The sequence below is a fragment of the Camelus ferus genome, chromosome 17 (assembly GCF_009834535.1).
Source record: "Camelus ferus isolate YT-003-E chromosome 17, BCGSAC_Cfer_1.0, whole genome shotgun sequence".
Taxonomy (NCBI): domain Eukaryota; kingdom Metazoa; phylum Chordata; class Mammalia; order Artiodactyla; family Camelidae; genus Camelus; species Camelus ferus.
This window is the reverse complement of record NC_045712.1, coordinates 13,783,317-13,799,310: the sequence shown is the minus strand read 5'-3', so window position 1 is coordinate 13,799,310 and position 15,994 is coordinate 13,783,317. Positions and strand designations below refer to the sequence as shown.

The following is a 15,994-nucleotide window of genomic DNA, read 5'->3' as shown; positions in this document are numbered from 1 at the left end:
ACCCACATCTGGAAAGTACAAGTCCTGTTTTTTTTCCAGAACCACATGCTTTCTTCTTACCAGGAAAGCCCACAGACCATGTGTGGAATTATGTATGTACAGGACAGCAGTAAAAATCCAGCCTGCCTAATAGGGTGATTCAGAGAGCATTTTCTTATAAAATTAAAGGGATTCCATAAATGCCACCTGAAGCAGGCACCCCAGAATCTGGAATTGCGGAGATTACACCTTCTTACGAAAGTATGCTGAAGTGAAAAAGTCTGATGGTAAGGAAAAACTCAAGAAGGATGATGGTAAAAAAAAAAAAAAAAAAAAAAAAAAAAAAAAAAAAAAAAAAGGAGACAGAATAGCATACTGGGCTAATATTTCTCCTTTTCGCTGGGGGAAGAACAATTCAGTTTTTAGACAAAAAAGGTTTTAGAAGACAGACATGTAATTGAACAAACTATACTAAGGCTGGACAGCAACACTCTCTTTGATGTCCTGTTTCCCTGCTTGAACTCTGATTTATCATTTGGTGTCTATCCTTCAATAAGATGCTTTGTCTAGGAAATTAAACTTACTTCTAATATAAGATGCGTTCTCCCTCCTTTTATCTCTTCTTTGTTAAGTCAGTCAATCAGTAAACACTGAGTGAGCACCAGCTTCGTTCTGTACATTTGTTCAGCATGGAAGATAAGACATCGTCTCTGTCCTCCAAGAGCTCCCAGCAAGTCAAATGACTGCTGTTCATATTTTTCACCAGTTGACACGCAAAACAAGAAAGTAAGATGGAGGTGACTAGTGGTGGCACTCAGAAATGTGGGCAGAACCAGTGGAAACTGGGCAGGCAAAGAGTCGTCTTTGAGAATTATTTCCAAGGCTAATCTAACACAGTATCTAATAGAATTTTCTATGATGAAAGAAATGATTTAGACCTGAACTGCCTAAAATGGGAGCCATCTGATTCTTGAGCACTGAAAAATGTGACTAGTGTGACTGAGGAACTGAATTTTAAATTTTATTTAATCTTAATTACTTAAAATACAGATAGTTACATGTAGTGAGTGGACAGGGAAAGAACTGTACACATATCTGAAGCTCTTCGTTCTATCAATTGTTTTGAAAGCTTTACTGATTTCCTAGTTCTTGACTTCTACATGTATTTTATCCAATATCTAGATTATTTCCTCCTGTAAATTAATCCTCTGAGATTAGTTTCTAGTATCAATGTAAACATACTGCAAAGCAAACAATTTTTCGAGGTGGAATCACAAAGCAAAACAATGTATTTTTAAACAAACTGAAGAAGGTTATCAGCCGATGAAGCATACCAGGGAATGGAAAATAATTACTTGGATCACGTTATTTTAATCCCATGTCTGGGTGTTCTAAGCAGATTCACCTCTTGTCATTTGAAGCAAGTTGCCAACGTTTGCCCTTCTGTCCTTTGAGGAAACATGCCAAATATGCTTTCATTTCATCCTGTTTAGACAGTTGTTTTAATGCCCTTTTCTGATGTTATCCCTGAACACGCAATTAACAGACTTCTGCTAAGATGCCAGCTGCAGTGAGAATTGTCTGCCTGTCACTTGTAGGCTGCTTCAACCCTGGCTCACGTACATTCTTGGCAATCAGATTCTTTAACGACTTTAAGCTGTTCCATCCTGATAATAAACTCTATGGAATTTCAGTCCAACCATTTTTTTCTTTTTTGGGCAAGTTTACCTCTTCTGTTCTTAGCCTCCGCCAAGCCTGCCATGCCACTCTTAATAAGGCTGTGAAGGTTTTATGGGGTTTTGACCATTTTGCCTCTCTCTGAGCATTTTGATGCCAAAGATATCAGACATACATTCCCTTTTTCTTTCAGCCAATGGCTTGCCCTTGCTGGCTGCTTTATTAACTGGGTGTGCGTCATTGGGAAGAAGCTCTGAGATTTTCTAGCACGATAAGGTGGACTATAATATTGAGGGTATTGTTGCAGATTCCAGCCACAGTCCTCTCAGATTCGGCAGCCTAATAAGAATGGGTCCTTTGGGCAGGGCAGTAACTCCAGCATGTGGTCCCTTCTCTCTCAGGGTCAAAGGAACAATAGTTGAGCTTAATGAGGATTTCTGAAAGAACTGTGGGCTCTCCAATGCCACTTTAAAGTAGCTTCCTTTTTAAAGATACTCATGTAACATGTTATTTTACAAAATCTGAAATATAGGAATGTACAATGAAGATAATGACATATAAATCTCCTCCCTATTCCATTTTCAGGCTCTGATGATGGAGAAATAATTACATATATAACATGCCAAAGAAGCACATTAGATAAAGACAATGTCAACATTTGAGATTTGCCAGAGTTAAAACCATCTCAATGTTCATTTATAGGAGGACTGGTTAAATGAATTATAGAACATCCCTATAATGGAATAATTTGCAATCATTTGAAAAGGCGGCACAGACTTCTAAGTACTGATGTTGAGTGAGATTTAAGATGAATTAAAGAGGGAAAACCAAAGTGTAGAACAGTGTGTTTAGTTTGCTTCTACTTGTGTCCTCAAAAGACTACTCAAGAAACTGTGGAAAAGTGGTTATTTGAAGGAGATAGACTTGTTTTATTTTGTATTCCGTTTGGACTGTGATTTTTTTTTTGCAACCAGGAGCATGTTTTAATTTTTCCAGTGAAAATCACTTAATAAAAACATAACAAAAATCATCTGTAAGTCCACCACTCAAAAAATGTGTTAATATTTTGGAGTATATTCTTTGGGGCTTTGCTTTAGCTCATATATGGCATATGTCAGATAGTGAAGTAGAGCCATTTTCTCATTTGTTTTTTTCCCAAAGAAAAATCTCTCATGTTAATAAAACATCTCTATCTTTTTTGTTTTGTTTTCATGAACTTTGTTGACAATAAAATGGACCCATTTTAAGTGCATAGTGTGTTGACAATACAGATAAAAGAGTACCATTTTTTAACAGCTGCATGGAACTGCTCCGTACTCACTAGTGACTTGTCTTTCTGGCCATGGGGATGAACTAATTCAGGGATAGGTTAATGAACCAAGTCAGCCCAAATGGAACCATTCCTGGAATTTCTGGTGGAAATACCATACTTTATTGCCAATTTCACACAGATGAATGTTTAAAATGTTTCAAATTTTGAACTGTTATAAATAATGCTGAGATAAATGAACACGTTTGTAGCCAAGTCATTGCACTCGTCCTTAGTTACAGTATTTCTTAGCATAAGTTTCTAGAAGTAGAGATTCTGGGAAGAAGGATAGAAATGATATCGCTAAATTTCCCTCAAGAGAGAGGATGCCAATTTATACTCTCCACTCTTCAACTGTCTCTCTCTCTCTCTCTTTTTTTTTTTAACCTCTAACCATTACTTCTGTCACCTTTGAAAATGCAACCAGATATATATTGGAGCACAGCCTACTAGTTGACCAAGTAGCTACAGAAGGTTGAAATACATTTGAAGAAACTATGATTTCCCAGAAGGGAGGTCTGTTTTACAAAGCAGGGTTGGATGGCTCCCACCTCTGGGCTCAAGAATTGTTTGCTCTGCTTGGAGTTTGCTTTCCCCATTGGTAGGACTGGTCCTTTCTTCTCTCCCAGGTGGCTGGTGCTCAGCTGTCACCTCCTCAGTGAGCCTTCCCTGCCCAGCCAGGTTCATCTGCATCCCTTGTACCTCTTCCTTGCTTTATTTTTCTCCGTAACACTTACCCACCTACTAATGATGTTCCTGTTTCATTTATTCTGTCTCTCCGTGCTAAAATACAACCTTCATATGAGTGTGGATTACTGTTTTGTTAACTGTTGTATGTGTACCAAGCACAGAATAAGGCCTCCAAGAATTTGCCAAATGAATGGGTCATACTTGACAGCATATAAGGCATGTGACACACACTATCACTCGATCATCACAACATCCTGTATGATGAAAAGGGCTGCTTCCATCCCCCATCTTCCAGATGAGGAAACTGAGTCATCAAGGGACCAAGTGACCTCTTCAAGATCGTGCATTTTGCTGACTCCAAGTCTAGCTTTCTTTTCATCTCACTTGGCCTCTCTCTAAGCACGCGTTACAGGCTCTGTCTTTCTTCAAGGAAGTTGTCATATTCCCTCATAAGAAACAGTACAGGTTGTAACAGGTGGGCCAGGAACTCGGTGGAATAAATGGCTGAGAGAAGACCCGAATTCTAATGCCGCCTCGGCCAGTGCATCACACATGCAGCATCAGTCAACACTCCTTCTCCCTGTGGGCCTCACTCTCCTCCTTTATCAAATGAGGTGGCCAGACCAGATGGTCCGAGGCCTCTTCCAGCTTTAAGATTCCATGGCCCTAAAGGGAGATATCCACCATGGATAAATAGATCTGTTGTCCATCAGAGGTGGCCAACCCTACTGCATTTAAATTCATGGACCCAAATTGTCTCCAATCCATCTTTGGCTCTAAAAAGTCTTCAGTGCAAGAAAGTGGGTCATCACCTGTATTTTTGCTTATTGCAAGAGAAGGTATCAGGATGAGGTACCAGCTAAACTGACGGCAGAAAATCCCCTTCTTGGAATGGGGAATCCCATGCTTTAGTAAGTTCTAACGTTCTGTCCTAGGTACTTGGTTTGAGTGTGTAAACATTTTTTTCTATTACTCAGGATACTTTTAGTCACAAGAGCTAGAAATCTGACTTGAAACAACTTGGGCAAAAATGGGAGTTTACTGCCTCATAATCCTGAAAATTTCAGAGGGATGTTAAGCTCCATTTGGGGCTGGATCAGGGCCCCAAGCAAAGCCATTAGAACTCCACTGCTCCCAACTTCTATGTTATCCTCTCAGCTCACCTAAATCTTCCAAGGATTTCCATCAAAAGTGCCAGGAAGGGTTCTAACTGGCCTTAGTCAGAGATCCCATTCCTCTGAGATAGGCTCTGTGGTTGGGGAGATGGAAGACACAGACCTGCAAGGCCCAAATCATGCATCCACCCCCGGGTCACAGTGCTTGGTCTTCTCTCATCCAAACCGTATGAACTGAGAGAGGAGAAGGGAGCTTCTCTCTATGAAAATAAAGGCACTCACACTGGAAGAAAAGCGGGTGTGGACTTGGCAGGCAAAAAAGAACAAAAGTTCACTGTCTTCTTGCCAACCCCACTTTTCCTTCCTTCTACCTCTCCAAACAGCTGCAGGATATGGATTCTGTTCTTGTGGTGGTAGTTGAGGAATTAGAGCATTTTAAAGTTCATTTGGTTGTGAACCACTGGGGGAGGGATGGGGAATCCCTCACTCTCCAGAAGGTCCCTGGAGATACCCAGGGCTATTCAGACAAACCGGCACATTGTCACTACTTTAGAGAAACAGCCAGAAGTGCTGGCCTCGGAGCTGCCCAGACTTGCTGGAAATGTTGCAGGATGCAAGGGACAGAGATATGTCTTAGCAAGATTTGGGCGGGGTCAGGTGGCTGATGGCCCTCAGTGTGCGGGCCCAAGGAATGGGACGCAACAGACCCTGCCAGCATTCTGGGAGCTGGAAGGCTTACCAGTTATAATCTGGAATCTTTAGAAGAGCCAGTTACTCAGGGCGTAAAGATTTGAGGCAAAGAAATTTCCAGTGTCCTTGTTTCCCCGTCAAAGGACACAAAAAGTTAAGCTGTAAACTAACTCATCGGTCCCCTACCCACCATAATCCAAAGACAACTTTAAGCATTTTAGAAAATAGTAGCATTTTAGAAAATATTTCCTGTCATGTCTTAGGGAGAATGGACCGACTGCAGAAGGGTAAAGTAGTCACAGAAGACTGACTGACTGGACCTGTTCCATTCCTTTACACAATCATGTATGTTCCCAACCGCCATCCCAATCATGCATGCACACCCCAGGCCCTGGGTCAGGCACTGGGGATGCAGGGATGAAAGACTCAGTCCTTGTCTACCAGGTGTTCATGGTCTCATAGTAGGGTCTTGAGAGACTAAAGCTTATGATGAGGAGTTGGCAAATGACAGCTCATGGGCCAAATCTAGCCCACCATCTGTTTTGGTCAGTACAGTTTTACTGGAACATAGACTGGCTCATTTGTGTTGCCTTTCCTGCTTCAGTGGCAGGATGGAGTGGCCCAAAATATTTACTATCTGGATATTTAGAGAAAGTTTTCCAAACCCTGACACAGACCATAGTAACTATCCCAGAGACCAGGGTGGTGGTGGGGTCTGGGGAGGCAGCCCAGGGGAGGCTATACCAGAGCTGAGACACAAGGAATGCACAGGAGACAAGCAAACGAGGCTGAGAAGTCAGGGGAGGCCAAGGCAGGAGGACTCCTTGTTCCCAGACAAGGTGATACGAGACAACACGGCGAGTCCTGGTGTAACTGGGGTGTGTGGATCTGCAAGAGCAGCCAGATCGGAGATGGACGCTGTGGCCATGTTATGACTACGCAGAAGCCAGGGGTTAAGCAGGGCAGGAGCTGGACAGGTTTGCTTTTTTGGAAGCTCCCTATGCGGTAGTGTAGCAGATGGGATGAGAGAGGACTGCTTCCTTTCTCTCCACTGCCTCTTCCTCCACCTCTCAAAATATTCAGCCCCTTGGAAGCAAGTCAGTATGCATGTGCAAAACCATCTAGTCTTCGCTCTGGTGGCCTTGAGATACTCATTGCCCCTCTGTTCTGGGACCACCTGGTCTTTCTCCACCCGGGCTGCCTTCTCCCGCAGTGTCATGTAGGACGGAGCAGGGAAAGCGGGAGGCTTAAGAGGCCACTTCCCCCCTTGGCAGTGGCAGCCCCCTCAGCCTCCAGAAAGAAATGTGAGTGGCAGTAACCGGATCAACAGTTTAATAGCAACCGAAGAACTGGGCCCAGTGCGAGGAATCTCATTGTCCTTGGCTCAAAGTGACTTTCCTTTCTATACATTATGATGCAGCAAGGCCCCTGGGGATGCAGGGAAATACAAGGGATTGATTTTGCCTGGCAGGAGGGTCAGGCTGCAAGGAGCACTTTTAATAGTCACTCTATGAAAAAGATGTGGGGAAAAAAAAAGAAGTAGATCAGAGCTGGGGTGGGATGAAGTTAAGGGGAGGCAGACAGGAAAGAATACGTGTTTCCTGTTTATTTCTGAAGGTGAGAACTACCTTTACAAAGTAATTAATGCGACCTAATTTCAAGTTGAAATTAGATTATTCCTTAACATATTTTTAGCCTCTTAGGACCTAAGATTATGAACACCAGTGTTACTAGATACGATTTATTGTGGAAAAGATCAGACCTTTCTTTCTTTTCACTTTGACTTAAAGTGAACAGATTTTTCTTTTTTGTGTGTTTATTAAAAGTTAACTACTGATTCCAATAACTACTTATACATATTTATAGTCTTTTTAAACAGGAGTGGATGCCATCAACTACATTTTTATGATTTTAATTTTCTCTTCAGTGACTGTATAACCTTTAGTATCCTGCTCATTAAACTTTGCTTACCCTAATACATAAATATACACACATACAAATATATAGAGAGAAATATATATACACAAATATATATATTTATATATATGGCTTTATTTCCTCTTCTTTAGTTAAAAAAAAACCCCACAAAATATTCTTGCTAGAGCCATATTTTTGCTCCCTTTACTTACACAGTTACTAAATTTTAAATTTACTGAAAAATTTCCAGACTTAAATTTGTGAAAATTCCTTCTTTGAGACTTTTAAATCCTCATCTCCCCAGACAGAGATCTCAAAGACCTAAGCTTCTAGTTCCAGGCAGGCTTTTGCAGCCAAGTCTGATGTAGACAGGTATGTAGCACCTTCCTGTCTCGCCTTCTCTCCCTCTTAGGTACAAGCCAGGCCTTGCATCCAGCTACCTGGTTCTGATCACACCTGTCCACTGTCCAGTAAGAACCAAGGTATTAGCCAACATGGATATGAACCCGCTCCTGGAGATGAAAGATGATCTAGGTTCCAAGAAATGGGCATTCAGAGGAGATGGAATCATAGTCTGCTACATACCTGGCTGACACATGAGATCAAGATTTGTTATTCACTAAGCCTGTTTCCATAGTGCTGCTGGGAGTATCACTGCCCGAGCAGACGCTGAGAAAGGGAAGGTACTTCTAGACATTCTCAATTATACACCCAGAAGTTGGTGCGCAGTGGCGGGAATAACTACACAGAGCAGATCAGCAAAAGTCCTTCAGAGATGACTCTAGAGTACATTGCCCCACTGCTTTGATATTCCCATTTAGACTTCACTTAATAAACTTGCATTTCCTGTGCTTTTTATTCACTAAGCAGCTGGAAGTGTAGGGAAGCAATTCAAATATAAACAAAATGGTTCTGAGAAAATGTATGCGTGTGTGAACCAATCTCAGCCCTCAATTGAGGCACCTTGTCTGATCCCTTTCCCCTCTCCCTTCCTTCTTCCTCTCCTCTTCCTCTGTACTCGTTGAGGGTCAGTGGGCTCTAAGGAGAGGTCTAGCAAGTACTTTGTCATTTACCATAGTGAATGAAATAATGGTGTTACTGTTGAACAGACTTAAGAACTCAGGTTCTGAAATGACACATTCAGAAGCCCAAATCCCAGTTCCCTTGTGTACAATCTCAGTGAAACTTGGGCAAGTGATCTCCCCTCTCTGAGTCTGACATTGATCATCTATAGCCTGGTGGTCCTGACTTCACAGAGTTGCTGAGACGATTCAATCAGATAACACACAAGAAGGGTTCAGCCCTGGGCCTGGGCATTGCAATTCTAATCCGAAAATCAAATAACTTGCATACAACAATACTCACTCTAATGAGGTGAACATGTTTACACAACTCTGGGCACTGTTTCTGGCACCAATATCGCCAACTGCTCTTTCCATCCCTTCATCAAATGTGTGCGGACCACCTCTCATGTCTCAGTCATGGTGAATGGCAGCAGACAGGAGGCAAACAAGAATGGCTGGTGGGCTAGGTGGGCTAGGAAAGGAAATGAGGGAACAGAAGTAGACTGTGGCCCAAGTTCTAATTCAATAAACATTTACTAAGCTCACACCGTACCCCAGGTATTATAATAATAGTGGGTGAAAAGTCAAGGAGGACACAGATACGGTCTCTGCCCCCAAAGACTGAACTCTTATAATTAGGATTTAGGAAAGATATAAAGTGTAGGGAGGATATTTGTATATAGAAAGAAAAGCCAGAAAAAAAAAAAAAAAAAACCAAAACCTAGGCTAGAGCAGATGGACATGGAAGCACAGAAATTACATCCGGTTAGACATCAGGTCTTGCTTCTAAACGGTCCTGCCTGGAATGTTCTCTCTGTCACCTTGGCCTGGTTAAACACCACCCAATATCCACCTTCAGTCTCACACCCTCTGAGAAATCTCTGAGCATCATCGAAGGCAGACAGAAGGGATCTCTCTCTCTCTCCCTTAAGTGTTAATACATCGTCTGTATAGGATTCCTATGGCACTTAGTATAAACTGCTTTGCTTATTTATATTGGCTGTCTATGCTGATCAAATTTCACTTGAATACGTCTGTAATGACTCCCTGCTTCTTGAGGGATGTCAGCCACACAGCTGAACCAAAGAATCAGACAGCATTTGCCTACCCGAACTACCATGTGCTTACAAACACAGCTGTATATAAATTATGAAATCAAGAACTATTTACCTTTTCTTCCCAACTCATTACTTCTACATGATTTTGATGGAGACCAAACAAGGGAACTTCAACACGACACCAGGAGGTGCAGCTGTGTTTCTAAATGCTGCATGAGGCTTGAATAATTCAGAGTTTACATTAAATATCGCTCAGTATTAACAAGGTGCAGAATAAACTGTTTACTGATGAAGCCCACGCCTTCCGATAGGATGAACTCTTCTTGGTAGCTTACATTTTTACACTGGCAAAGCAAGCGGTCACAGCCAACACGCTCGGGGGCCCAGAGGCCGTTTATCTTTCTAAGAAGCCAGGTACAGCCCGACATCTGAAACTGTTCAAATACTGTCCAGAGACTGGCCAAGCGTTTGGCTTCTGCCAGGGGGACTAGAATCTCAGCTCTCATATATGCAAACACGAAGGACATCTGTTTTCATCTTCTTTACCAGGAAAATAAATGTTGTGTACTCTTCTAAGAGGATCTTTTAAGGCCATTGATTTCCCTTGACTTCAAATGGAAGGTGTAGAGAGGGACCAGTGGTATTTAAAAACTGGGTCCATCTTGTGAGTAAATGGGCTTAAGGCCATGTGCTAAAGTTACGAGGCATTAGTAGGAATTCCCAGATTCTAATCTAGGAGTCGAACTGGGTCAAAGGAGACTGGCCATGTCTGATGAGCAAAGAGCGTCTCAGCAGATGTGCGCCTGTGTCCAGAAAAGAGCATTTTGTTGTGATCTTTTGTGGACTTTACCCTCGTAGACTTGGATGGACCATTAACTAATTTAGAGACAGCTAAAAACCCACACAGGCAGTGTAACTTTTACTTCTCTTGGGTTTTGATTTTGTTCCCCCCCCGCCCCCGCCCCTTTTGATTTAGCAAGCTATAGGCAAAAGGTTCTAGAATGTACGCCCAGTCTCTTAAGCTACCCTGGTGGCGTTTACCTATAACTGAAAATTGCTATAAATCCTTCTTAATCTTTTTGCTGGTGAATTGCTAGAAAATGCTGGAATACTTTTTTTTGGCCTGGCCCCAGCTCCATTTAAAATGCCAGACACAGCAGGGCTGAATTTGTTCATGTTCACTTGAGGACAAGGAGGCAGAGGAAGTTGTGTAAGGGCTTTGGAAATGGATGTGGTGAGGGGGTGGGACCAGGGGAGGGCCACAGCAAATCCCTAACAAAAGGTAATTTATTTGTTCCACCAACTATGCCTTTCAGGAAGAGGCCATTTCTAACTGGCAGCAAGTTACAACGGAGGAGAGATTGCAAAGATAGGAAATCGCTTTGTGTTTCTAATTCAGTGAACTTGGAGCATCTAATCTGACTGTTGAATTCAGCAAGGAACAACTAACCCACCTATCCAAAGTGAAGATAACTGAAGGGGAAAAAAACAGGATGAAGATGATATAAAAACTGTATTCAAAAGAGAGTGATATAATGCAGAGGAAATAAATTAGACCTTTATCTCACGCCATATATAAAAATCAAATCAAAATGGACTGAAAACTTAAATATAAGACTTGAAATCATTAAACTATTAGAAGAAAACACAGGGAAAAAAACTCCTTGACACTAGTCTCAGCAATGATTATTTTGGGGGCCCCAAACAGCATAGGCAACAAAAGAAATAACAGACAAATGGGCTGCATCAAACTAAAAAGCTTCTGAACGGCAAAGGAAACAATTAACAGAATGAGGAGACAACCTATGGAATGGGAGAACATATCTGAAAACCATATACATTATAAGGGGTTAATATCCAAAATATATAAGGAAATCGAACAACTCAATAGCAAGAAAACACATAACCCAAACGGAGAAATGGAGAAAAGACCTGAAAAGACATTTCTCACAAGAAGGCATACAAATGGCCAGCAGATACATGAAAGGCAATGAACAACACTAATCATCAGAGAAATGCAAATCAAAACCACAATGAGGTATCACATCACACCTATTAGAATGGCTATTATCAAAAAGACAAAAGATAACCAGTGTGGTGAGGATGTGGAGAAAAGGGAATCATTGTACACTGTTGGTGGGAATGTAAATTAGTGCAGCCACTATGGAAAACAGTATGGAGATACTTCAAAAAAATTATAAATAGAACTACCATATGATCTGGCAACCCTACTTCTGGGTATAGACATGAAAGAAATGAAATCAGTATCTCTAAGAGACATCTGCATTCCCATGTTCACTGCAGCATTATTCACAACAACCAAGATACGGAAACAACTCAAGTGCCTTTTGATGAATGAATGGATAAAGAAGATGTGGTATATATAATACTTTGGAATATTATTCAGGCACAAGAAAGAAGGAAATCCTACCATTTGTGATAACATGGATGGACCTGAAGGATAATATGCTAAGTGAAATAAGCCAGACACAGAAAGACAAATACTGTATGATGTCATTTATATGTGGAATCTGGAAAAAAAAAATGTTCAAACTCATAGAAGCAGAGAGTAGAACTGGTTACTTGGGGCTGGGAGGGGTAGGGGAAGTGGGGAGATGTTGGTCAGAAGGTATAAATTTGCAATTATGTTGGATGAATAAGTCTAGACATCTAATGTAGAAGAATGATGACTATACTTAGTAATAATACTGAATCGAACAATGGAAATAAGCTGCGAGGACAGATTCATGTGCACTCATCACACACACAAAAATGGTAGCTGTATGAGGAGACACGTTAACTAGCTGAACAGTAATAATCATTTCACAATGTATATGCATACTACATTATACTGTACACTGTAAACATATACAATTTTTATTAAAAATTTTTAAAGGGACTGATATGGGATATAAAGAACATTTAAGTGAAATTCATATATTTATGTGTATCTATGTATCTATATAAATATACATATAAATTTTCTTAAAGACCTAGAGACATATCTGCAGTCTGCTACCTACCAGCTTCTAGCTGAATACATGTAACTACTGTCACCCTGAGTAAGTTATATAATCTCTCTGGATTTCGGTTTCCAGAACTCTAATAATGCCAACCTCATAGAGCTTGCAATTAATCACTGTGTGTACTAGGCCTGTTATACACCACGTGCCTATCAATGAATAGCTTTAGAAACTGTATTAGGCATTTTAATATTATGGATGGCAAATAGGTTTAATTTCTAGTGTCAGCTCTGAGTAATTCAGTATGGCCACCTGGACTGCTATGTCCAGAATGACTGTGAGACTGTGACTAGGCTTGGCAGAAAAGAGTAGTGTGATCAATTATTGATGTCTGCTCCTGGCCCCAAATGAGGGAGTGTATTTTCAATCCTGAGTCTAGTGAAAAGGTCACAATATGTCAGGAGACCTGGTCTTTCTGTCTCCAATTAGCTGGATAACCTAGGAACATCTTTTATTCCCTCTGGGTCTCATTTTCCCCAATGTAAAATGAATAAGCAGAATTTTATGGGCCCTTAGGTCTCTGAGTCTGACTATTCTGATTTTAATCTAGAAAATATTGTTTCTGGTTCACAGGTGTGGAATGCTAATACATTAAAAAAAAAAGCATCTTGCATTAAGTACACTTACATATGAGAAATTGTTCTATGGCCCTGTTTAGAAGAACATGCACCATTACCTAAGTGAAATGGTGTGGAGGTCTGCAAATGAAGTGATATTCGAGGTGTCCTCTTACCTGCAGTGTGCTCCTATTTCTTCCAAAATCTCTCTCTGGGCCTCAGTTTCATCACCTGGAAAAATGGAAGAAAAATTATGACTGTACCCTCCTGATTCTCTGAAATGTGAAGCAAAGGAAGGAGGACATGTTTCCTCAGTGCTTTGAACTTGTCAGAAGGCAGACCTTCTGTGACTCTAAAGTACGAGCATTCACAGAAAAATGTGGCCCAGAAATTGCCCCCTTGATATGATGCACATTAATATCCATTTGATGTACTACAGCTTTATTACAACAGAGTAATGCTTCCAGAAGGAAAAAGAGATTGGTTTTTAAAAAACCCAGACTTTTATCATTTTCCCTTTAAGTTGAGCTTCCCTTTTCCTTAGTGTAAATCCTAGAGTCTCCAAGGTTAAAAACATGATCAAAGCTGAAAGAAGCTTGGTGTCGAAGTAGTCCTCTTGCCAAAAATGGCCTCCACAGGAGTATACAGACATCTGCTACTTAATATACTTAAAACCAACTTGCTGTGGAAAAGATGCAAAAATGAGTCCACATGAAGTTGAAATACCTCGGCTCCATAACGCCTTAAGACAACTGATTCTATGCCAAATTCTGTTCCTGTGGACAAAGCCAGAATTTGAAAGATGTCCCATTATCCCCCAAAGCCAACATTCATAAGAATAACTAAATCAACAATGGGAAAAAAAAAAAGCCCCAACTCTCACCTCAGACATGCTTCTAGGACAGAGAAGATGAGCCAAACTAGGTAAAGAGAATGAATGTGCTTCCTGATCACGATGAATCAACAACTTTAGCATGGAAATTGAAGAAGATAGAATTTCTACCATTTACTCCACCCAACTATATTTTGTTCTTTGACTCTTAATGGCAGATCCTGGGTAGTGATGATGAAAGCAACAGTAACGACTATTGCAACGAGCTTTGAGAAGGGAACTCCTTCTGTCTGTTTCAACTGAGGTCTCAATATGACAGATTCAAAAGAACAAGGTAAGTAAGACAAGTGTGTATATGCAGATTTTTAAAGAAAATGCCCAATAAACTGGTCTAGCACTCTTGACAGGCTGCCCTCCACCCACACCCCAGGCCCACTTTTGAGGTTACTGAAAGAGGCCAGAGTGTGGAGAATGAGATTTGTGGGAACAGATTAGTGAGGAGGTCTTTTGGGTAAGAGTGCCTACATCCTGTGTGACTTCACATTTTGTTCTTGTTTTTTTCTGGCGGGGGTGAGGGGTGAGGGGCAGGGGTTCTATCATCTAACCCAGAGTCAGGAAACTACAATCTGCAGGTCAGATCTGGTCTACCGCCTGGTTTTATGTGGCCATGAGTTCATCACGGTCTTGGCATTTGTAAAATGTAAAATGTGTGTGTGGGCGGGGCAGGGGTGGAATATCTTGTGACCCATGAAAATTCACTGTAATTCAAATTTCCGTGTCCACAAATAAAATGCTGTTGAACACAGCCACTCCACTTATGTCAGTATCAGCATCCATGGCTGCTGTGGTGCTCTGATGGAGAGTCCATCTTCACAGAAGTTTGCTGACCTCTAGTTTAACCACACATCTGATGGAAAGAGGTTTCAAGACACACTTGGAGGACTGTGACATGTGTCCCCTGTGTTGGGGTGACTTAGATAACCAATGTCTCATTAAGGAGTGAAAAATGCTGACTAAAGGCACTGTGGCCCGGGGACTGCTTCCTTTCAGGGAAACCAAAGGCCAGAGAAGGGTCCCAGCTGCTCCGGTGCTAGCTCTGGGAGAATGCTGCTGGGCTGCCACAGGCCTGCATTTCCAGAGCATGCTGGGGAATGGATACATAAGCAATTCCCAAGGATAAGATATGGGACCCATGACAGAGGGCTGGTGCGGGCTCCTGGCTGCCTGGGAAGGACCTCAGTAACTCCAGAAGAGTTGGAGGTACCCCACTGGAGGCCTACCCATTAAGGAAGCAGTCACAAGACACCACCTGGAATAGCTGTGCTTTGCTTTTCTGCTAGTTCAGAAGTTGCCTGGCCAAGTATGAGCCTTTCTATCCTGCTATGAGACCACAGTTCACAAGAGAAGGTGACAGGGAAGGTGAGAGGCGACAAAAGCTAGCCACACCCTATCCATTCTCTCCAGCTTTCTTGACGTTACCTCCACCAATTCAAGTATAAAGAGACAATGATAAACAGAAACAGAGTTAAGTGTTATTAATGCCAGGAACCAGGCATATACAACTTTCCACTTACACAATTTACCAAGTAGCTCCAATTCACCAGAGCTCTATAATCCATACTCTCATTTAATTGTTACAACACCTCTATGAGATTGGTATTAATACACCCATTTTATAGGTGATGAAACCAAGGTTCAGAGAGCTTGAATGATATACCCAAGGTCTCATGCCAGTGAGTGGCAGAGCCAGGATTTAGTCTACAGGATGCTCCAATGTACACTCTCTTCATTGCATCCATGGAGCTTTCATCTTAGAAATGATAGTTATGGTGCTGTATCTGTGTGTAGAGCCCGTATACCCCAAGTGTTCTCCAGGTACTTTTGTTGTTAAGAAATAAGCATTTACTCAGGTTAACTTAAGAGATGAGGGTTTATCTCAATGTTCACAGCAGCACTATTTACAATAGCCAAGACATGAAAGTGACCTAAATGTCTATCGACAGATGAATAAAGAATACATGATATATATCTACCTCTATCTCTATCTATATATAGATATATCACAATGGAATATTACTTGGCC

General features: G+C 41.4%; 1 long non-coding RNA gene across 21 annotated transcripts in view; it reads left to right on the top strand.

Annotated features, from left to right (window-relative positions):
* The window catches only part of LOC106728857, a 314,080-nt gene that overhangs the window by 60,782 nt on the left and 237,304 nt on the right, over nt 1–15,994 (top strand). For 17 of the 21 annotated variants that reach the window (XR_004312035.1, XR_004312039.1, XR_004312034.1 and 14 more), the window contains exon 1: nt 12,012–14,245. This is a non-coding gene — a long non-coding RNA (uncharacterized LOC106728857). The other 4 variants (XR_004312030.1, XR_004312029.1, XR_004312033.1 and 1 more) reach the window with 4 other exon arrangements.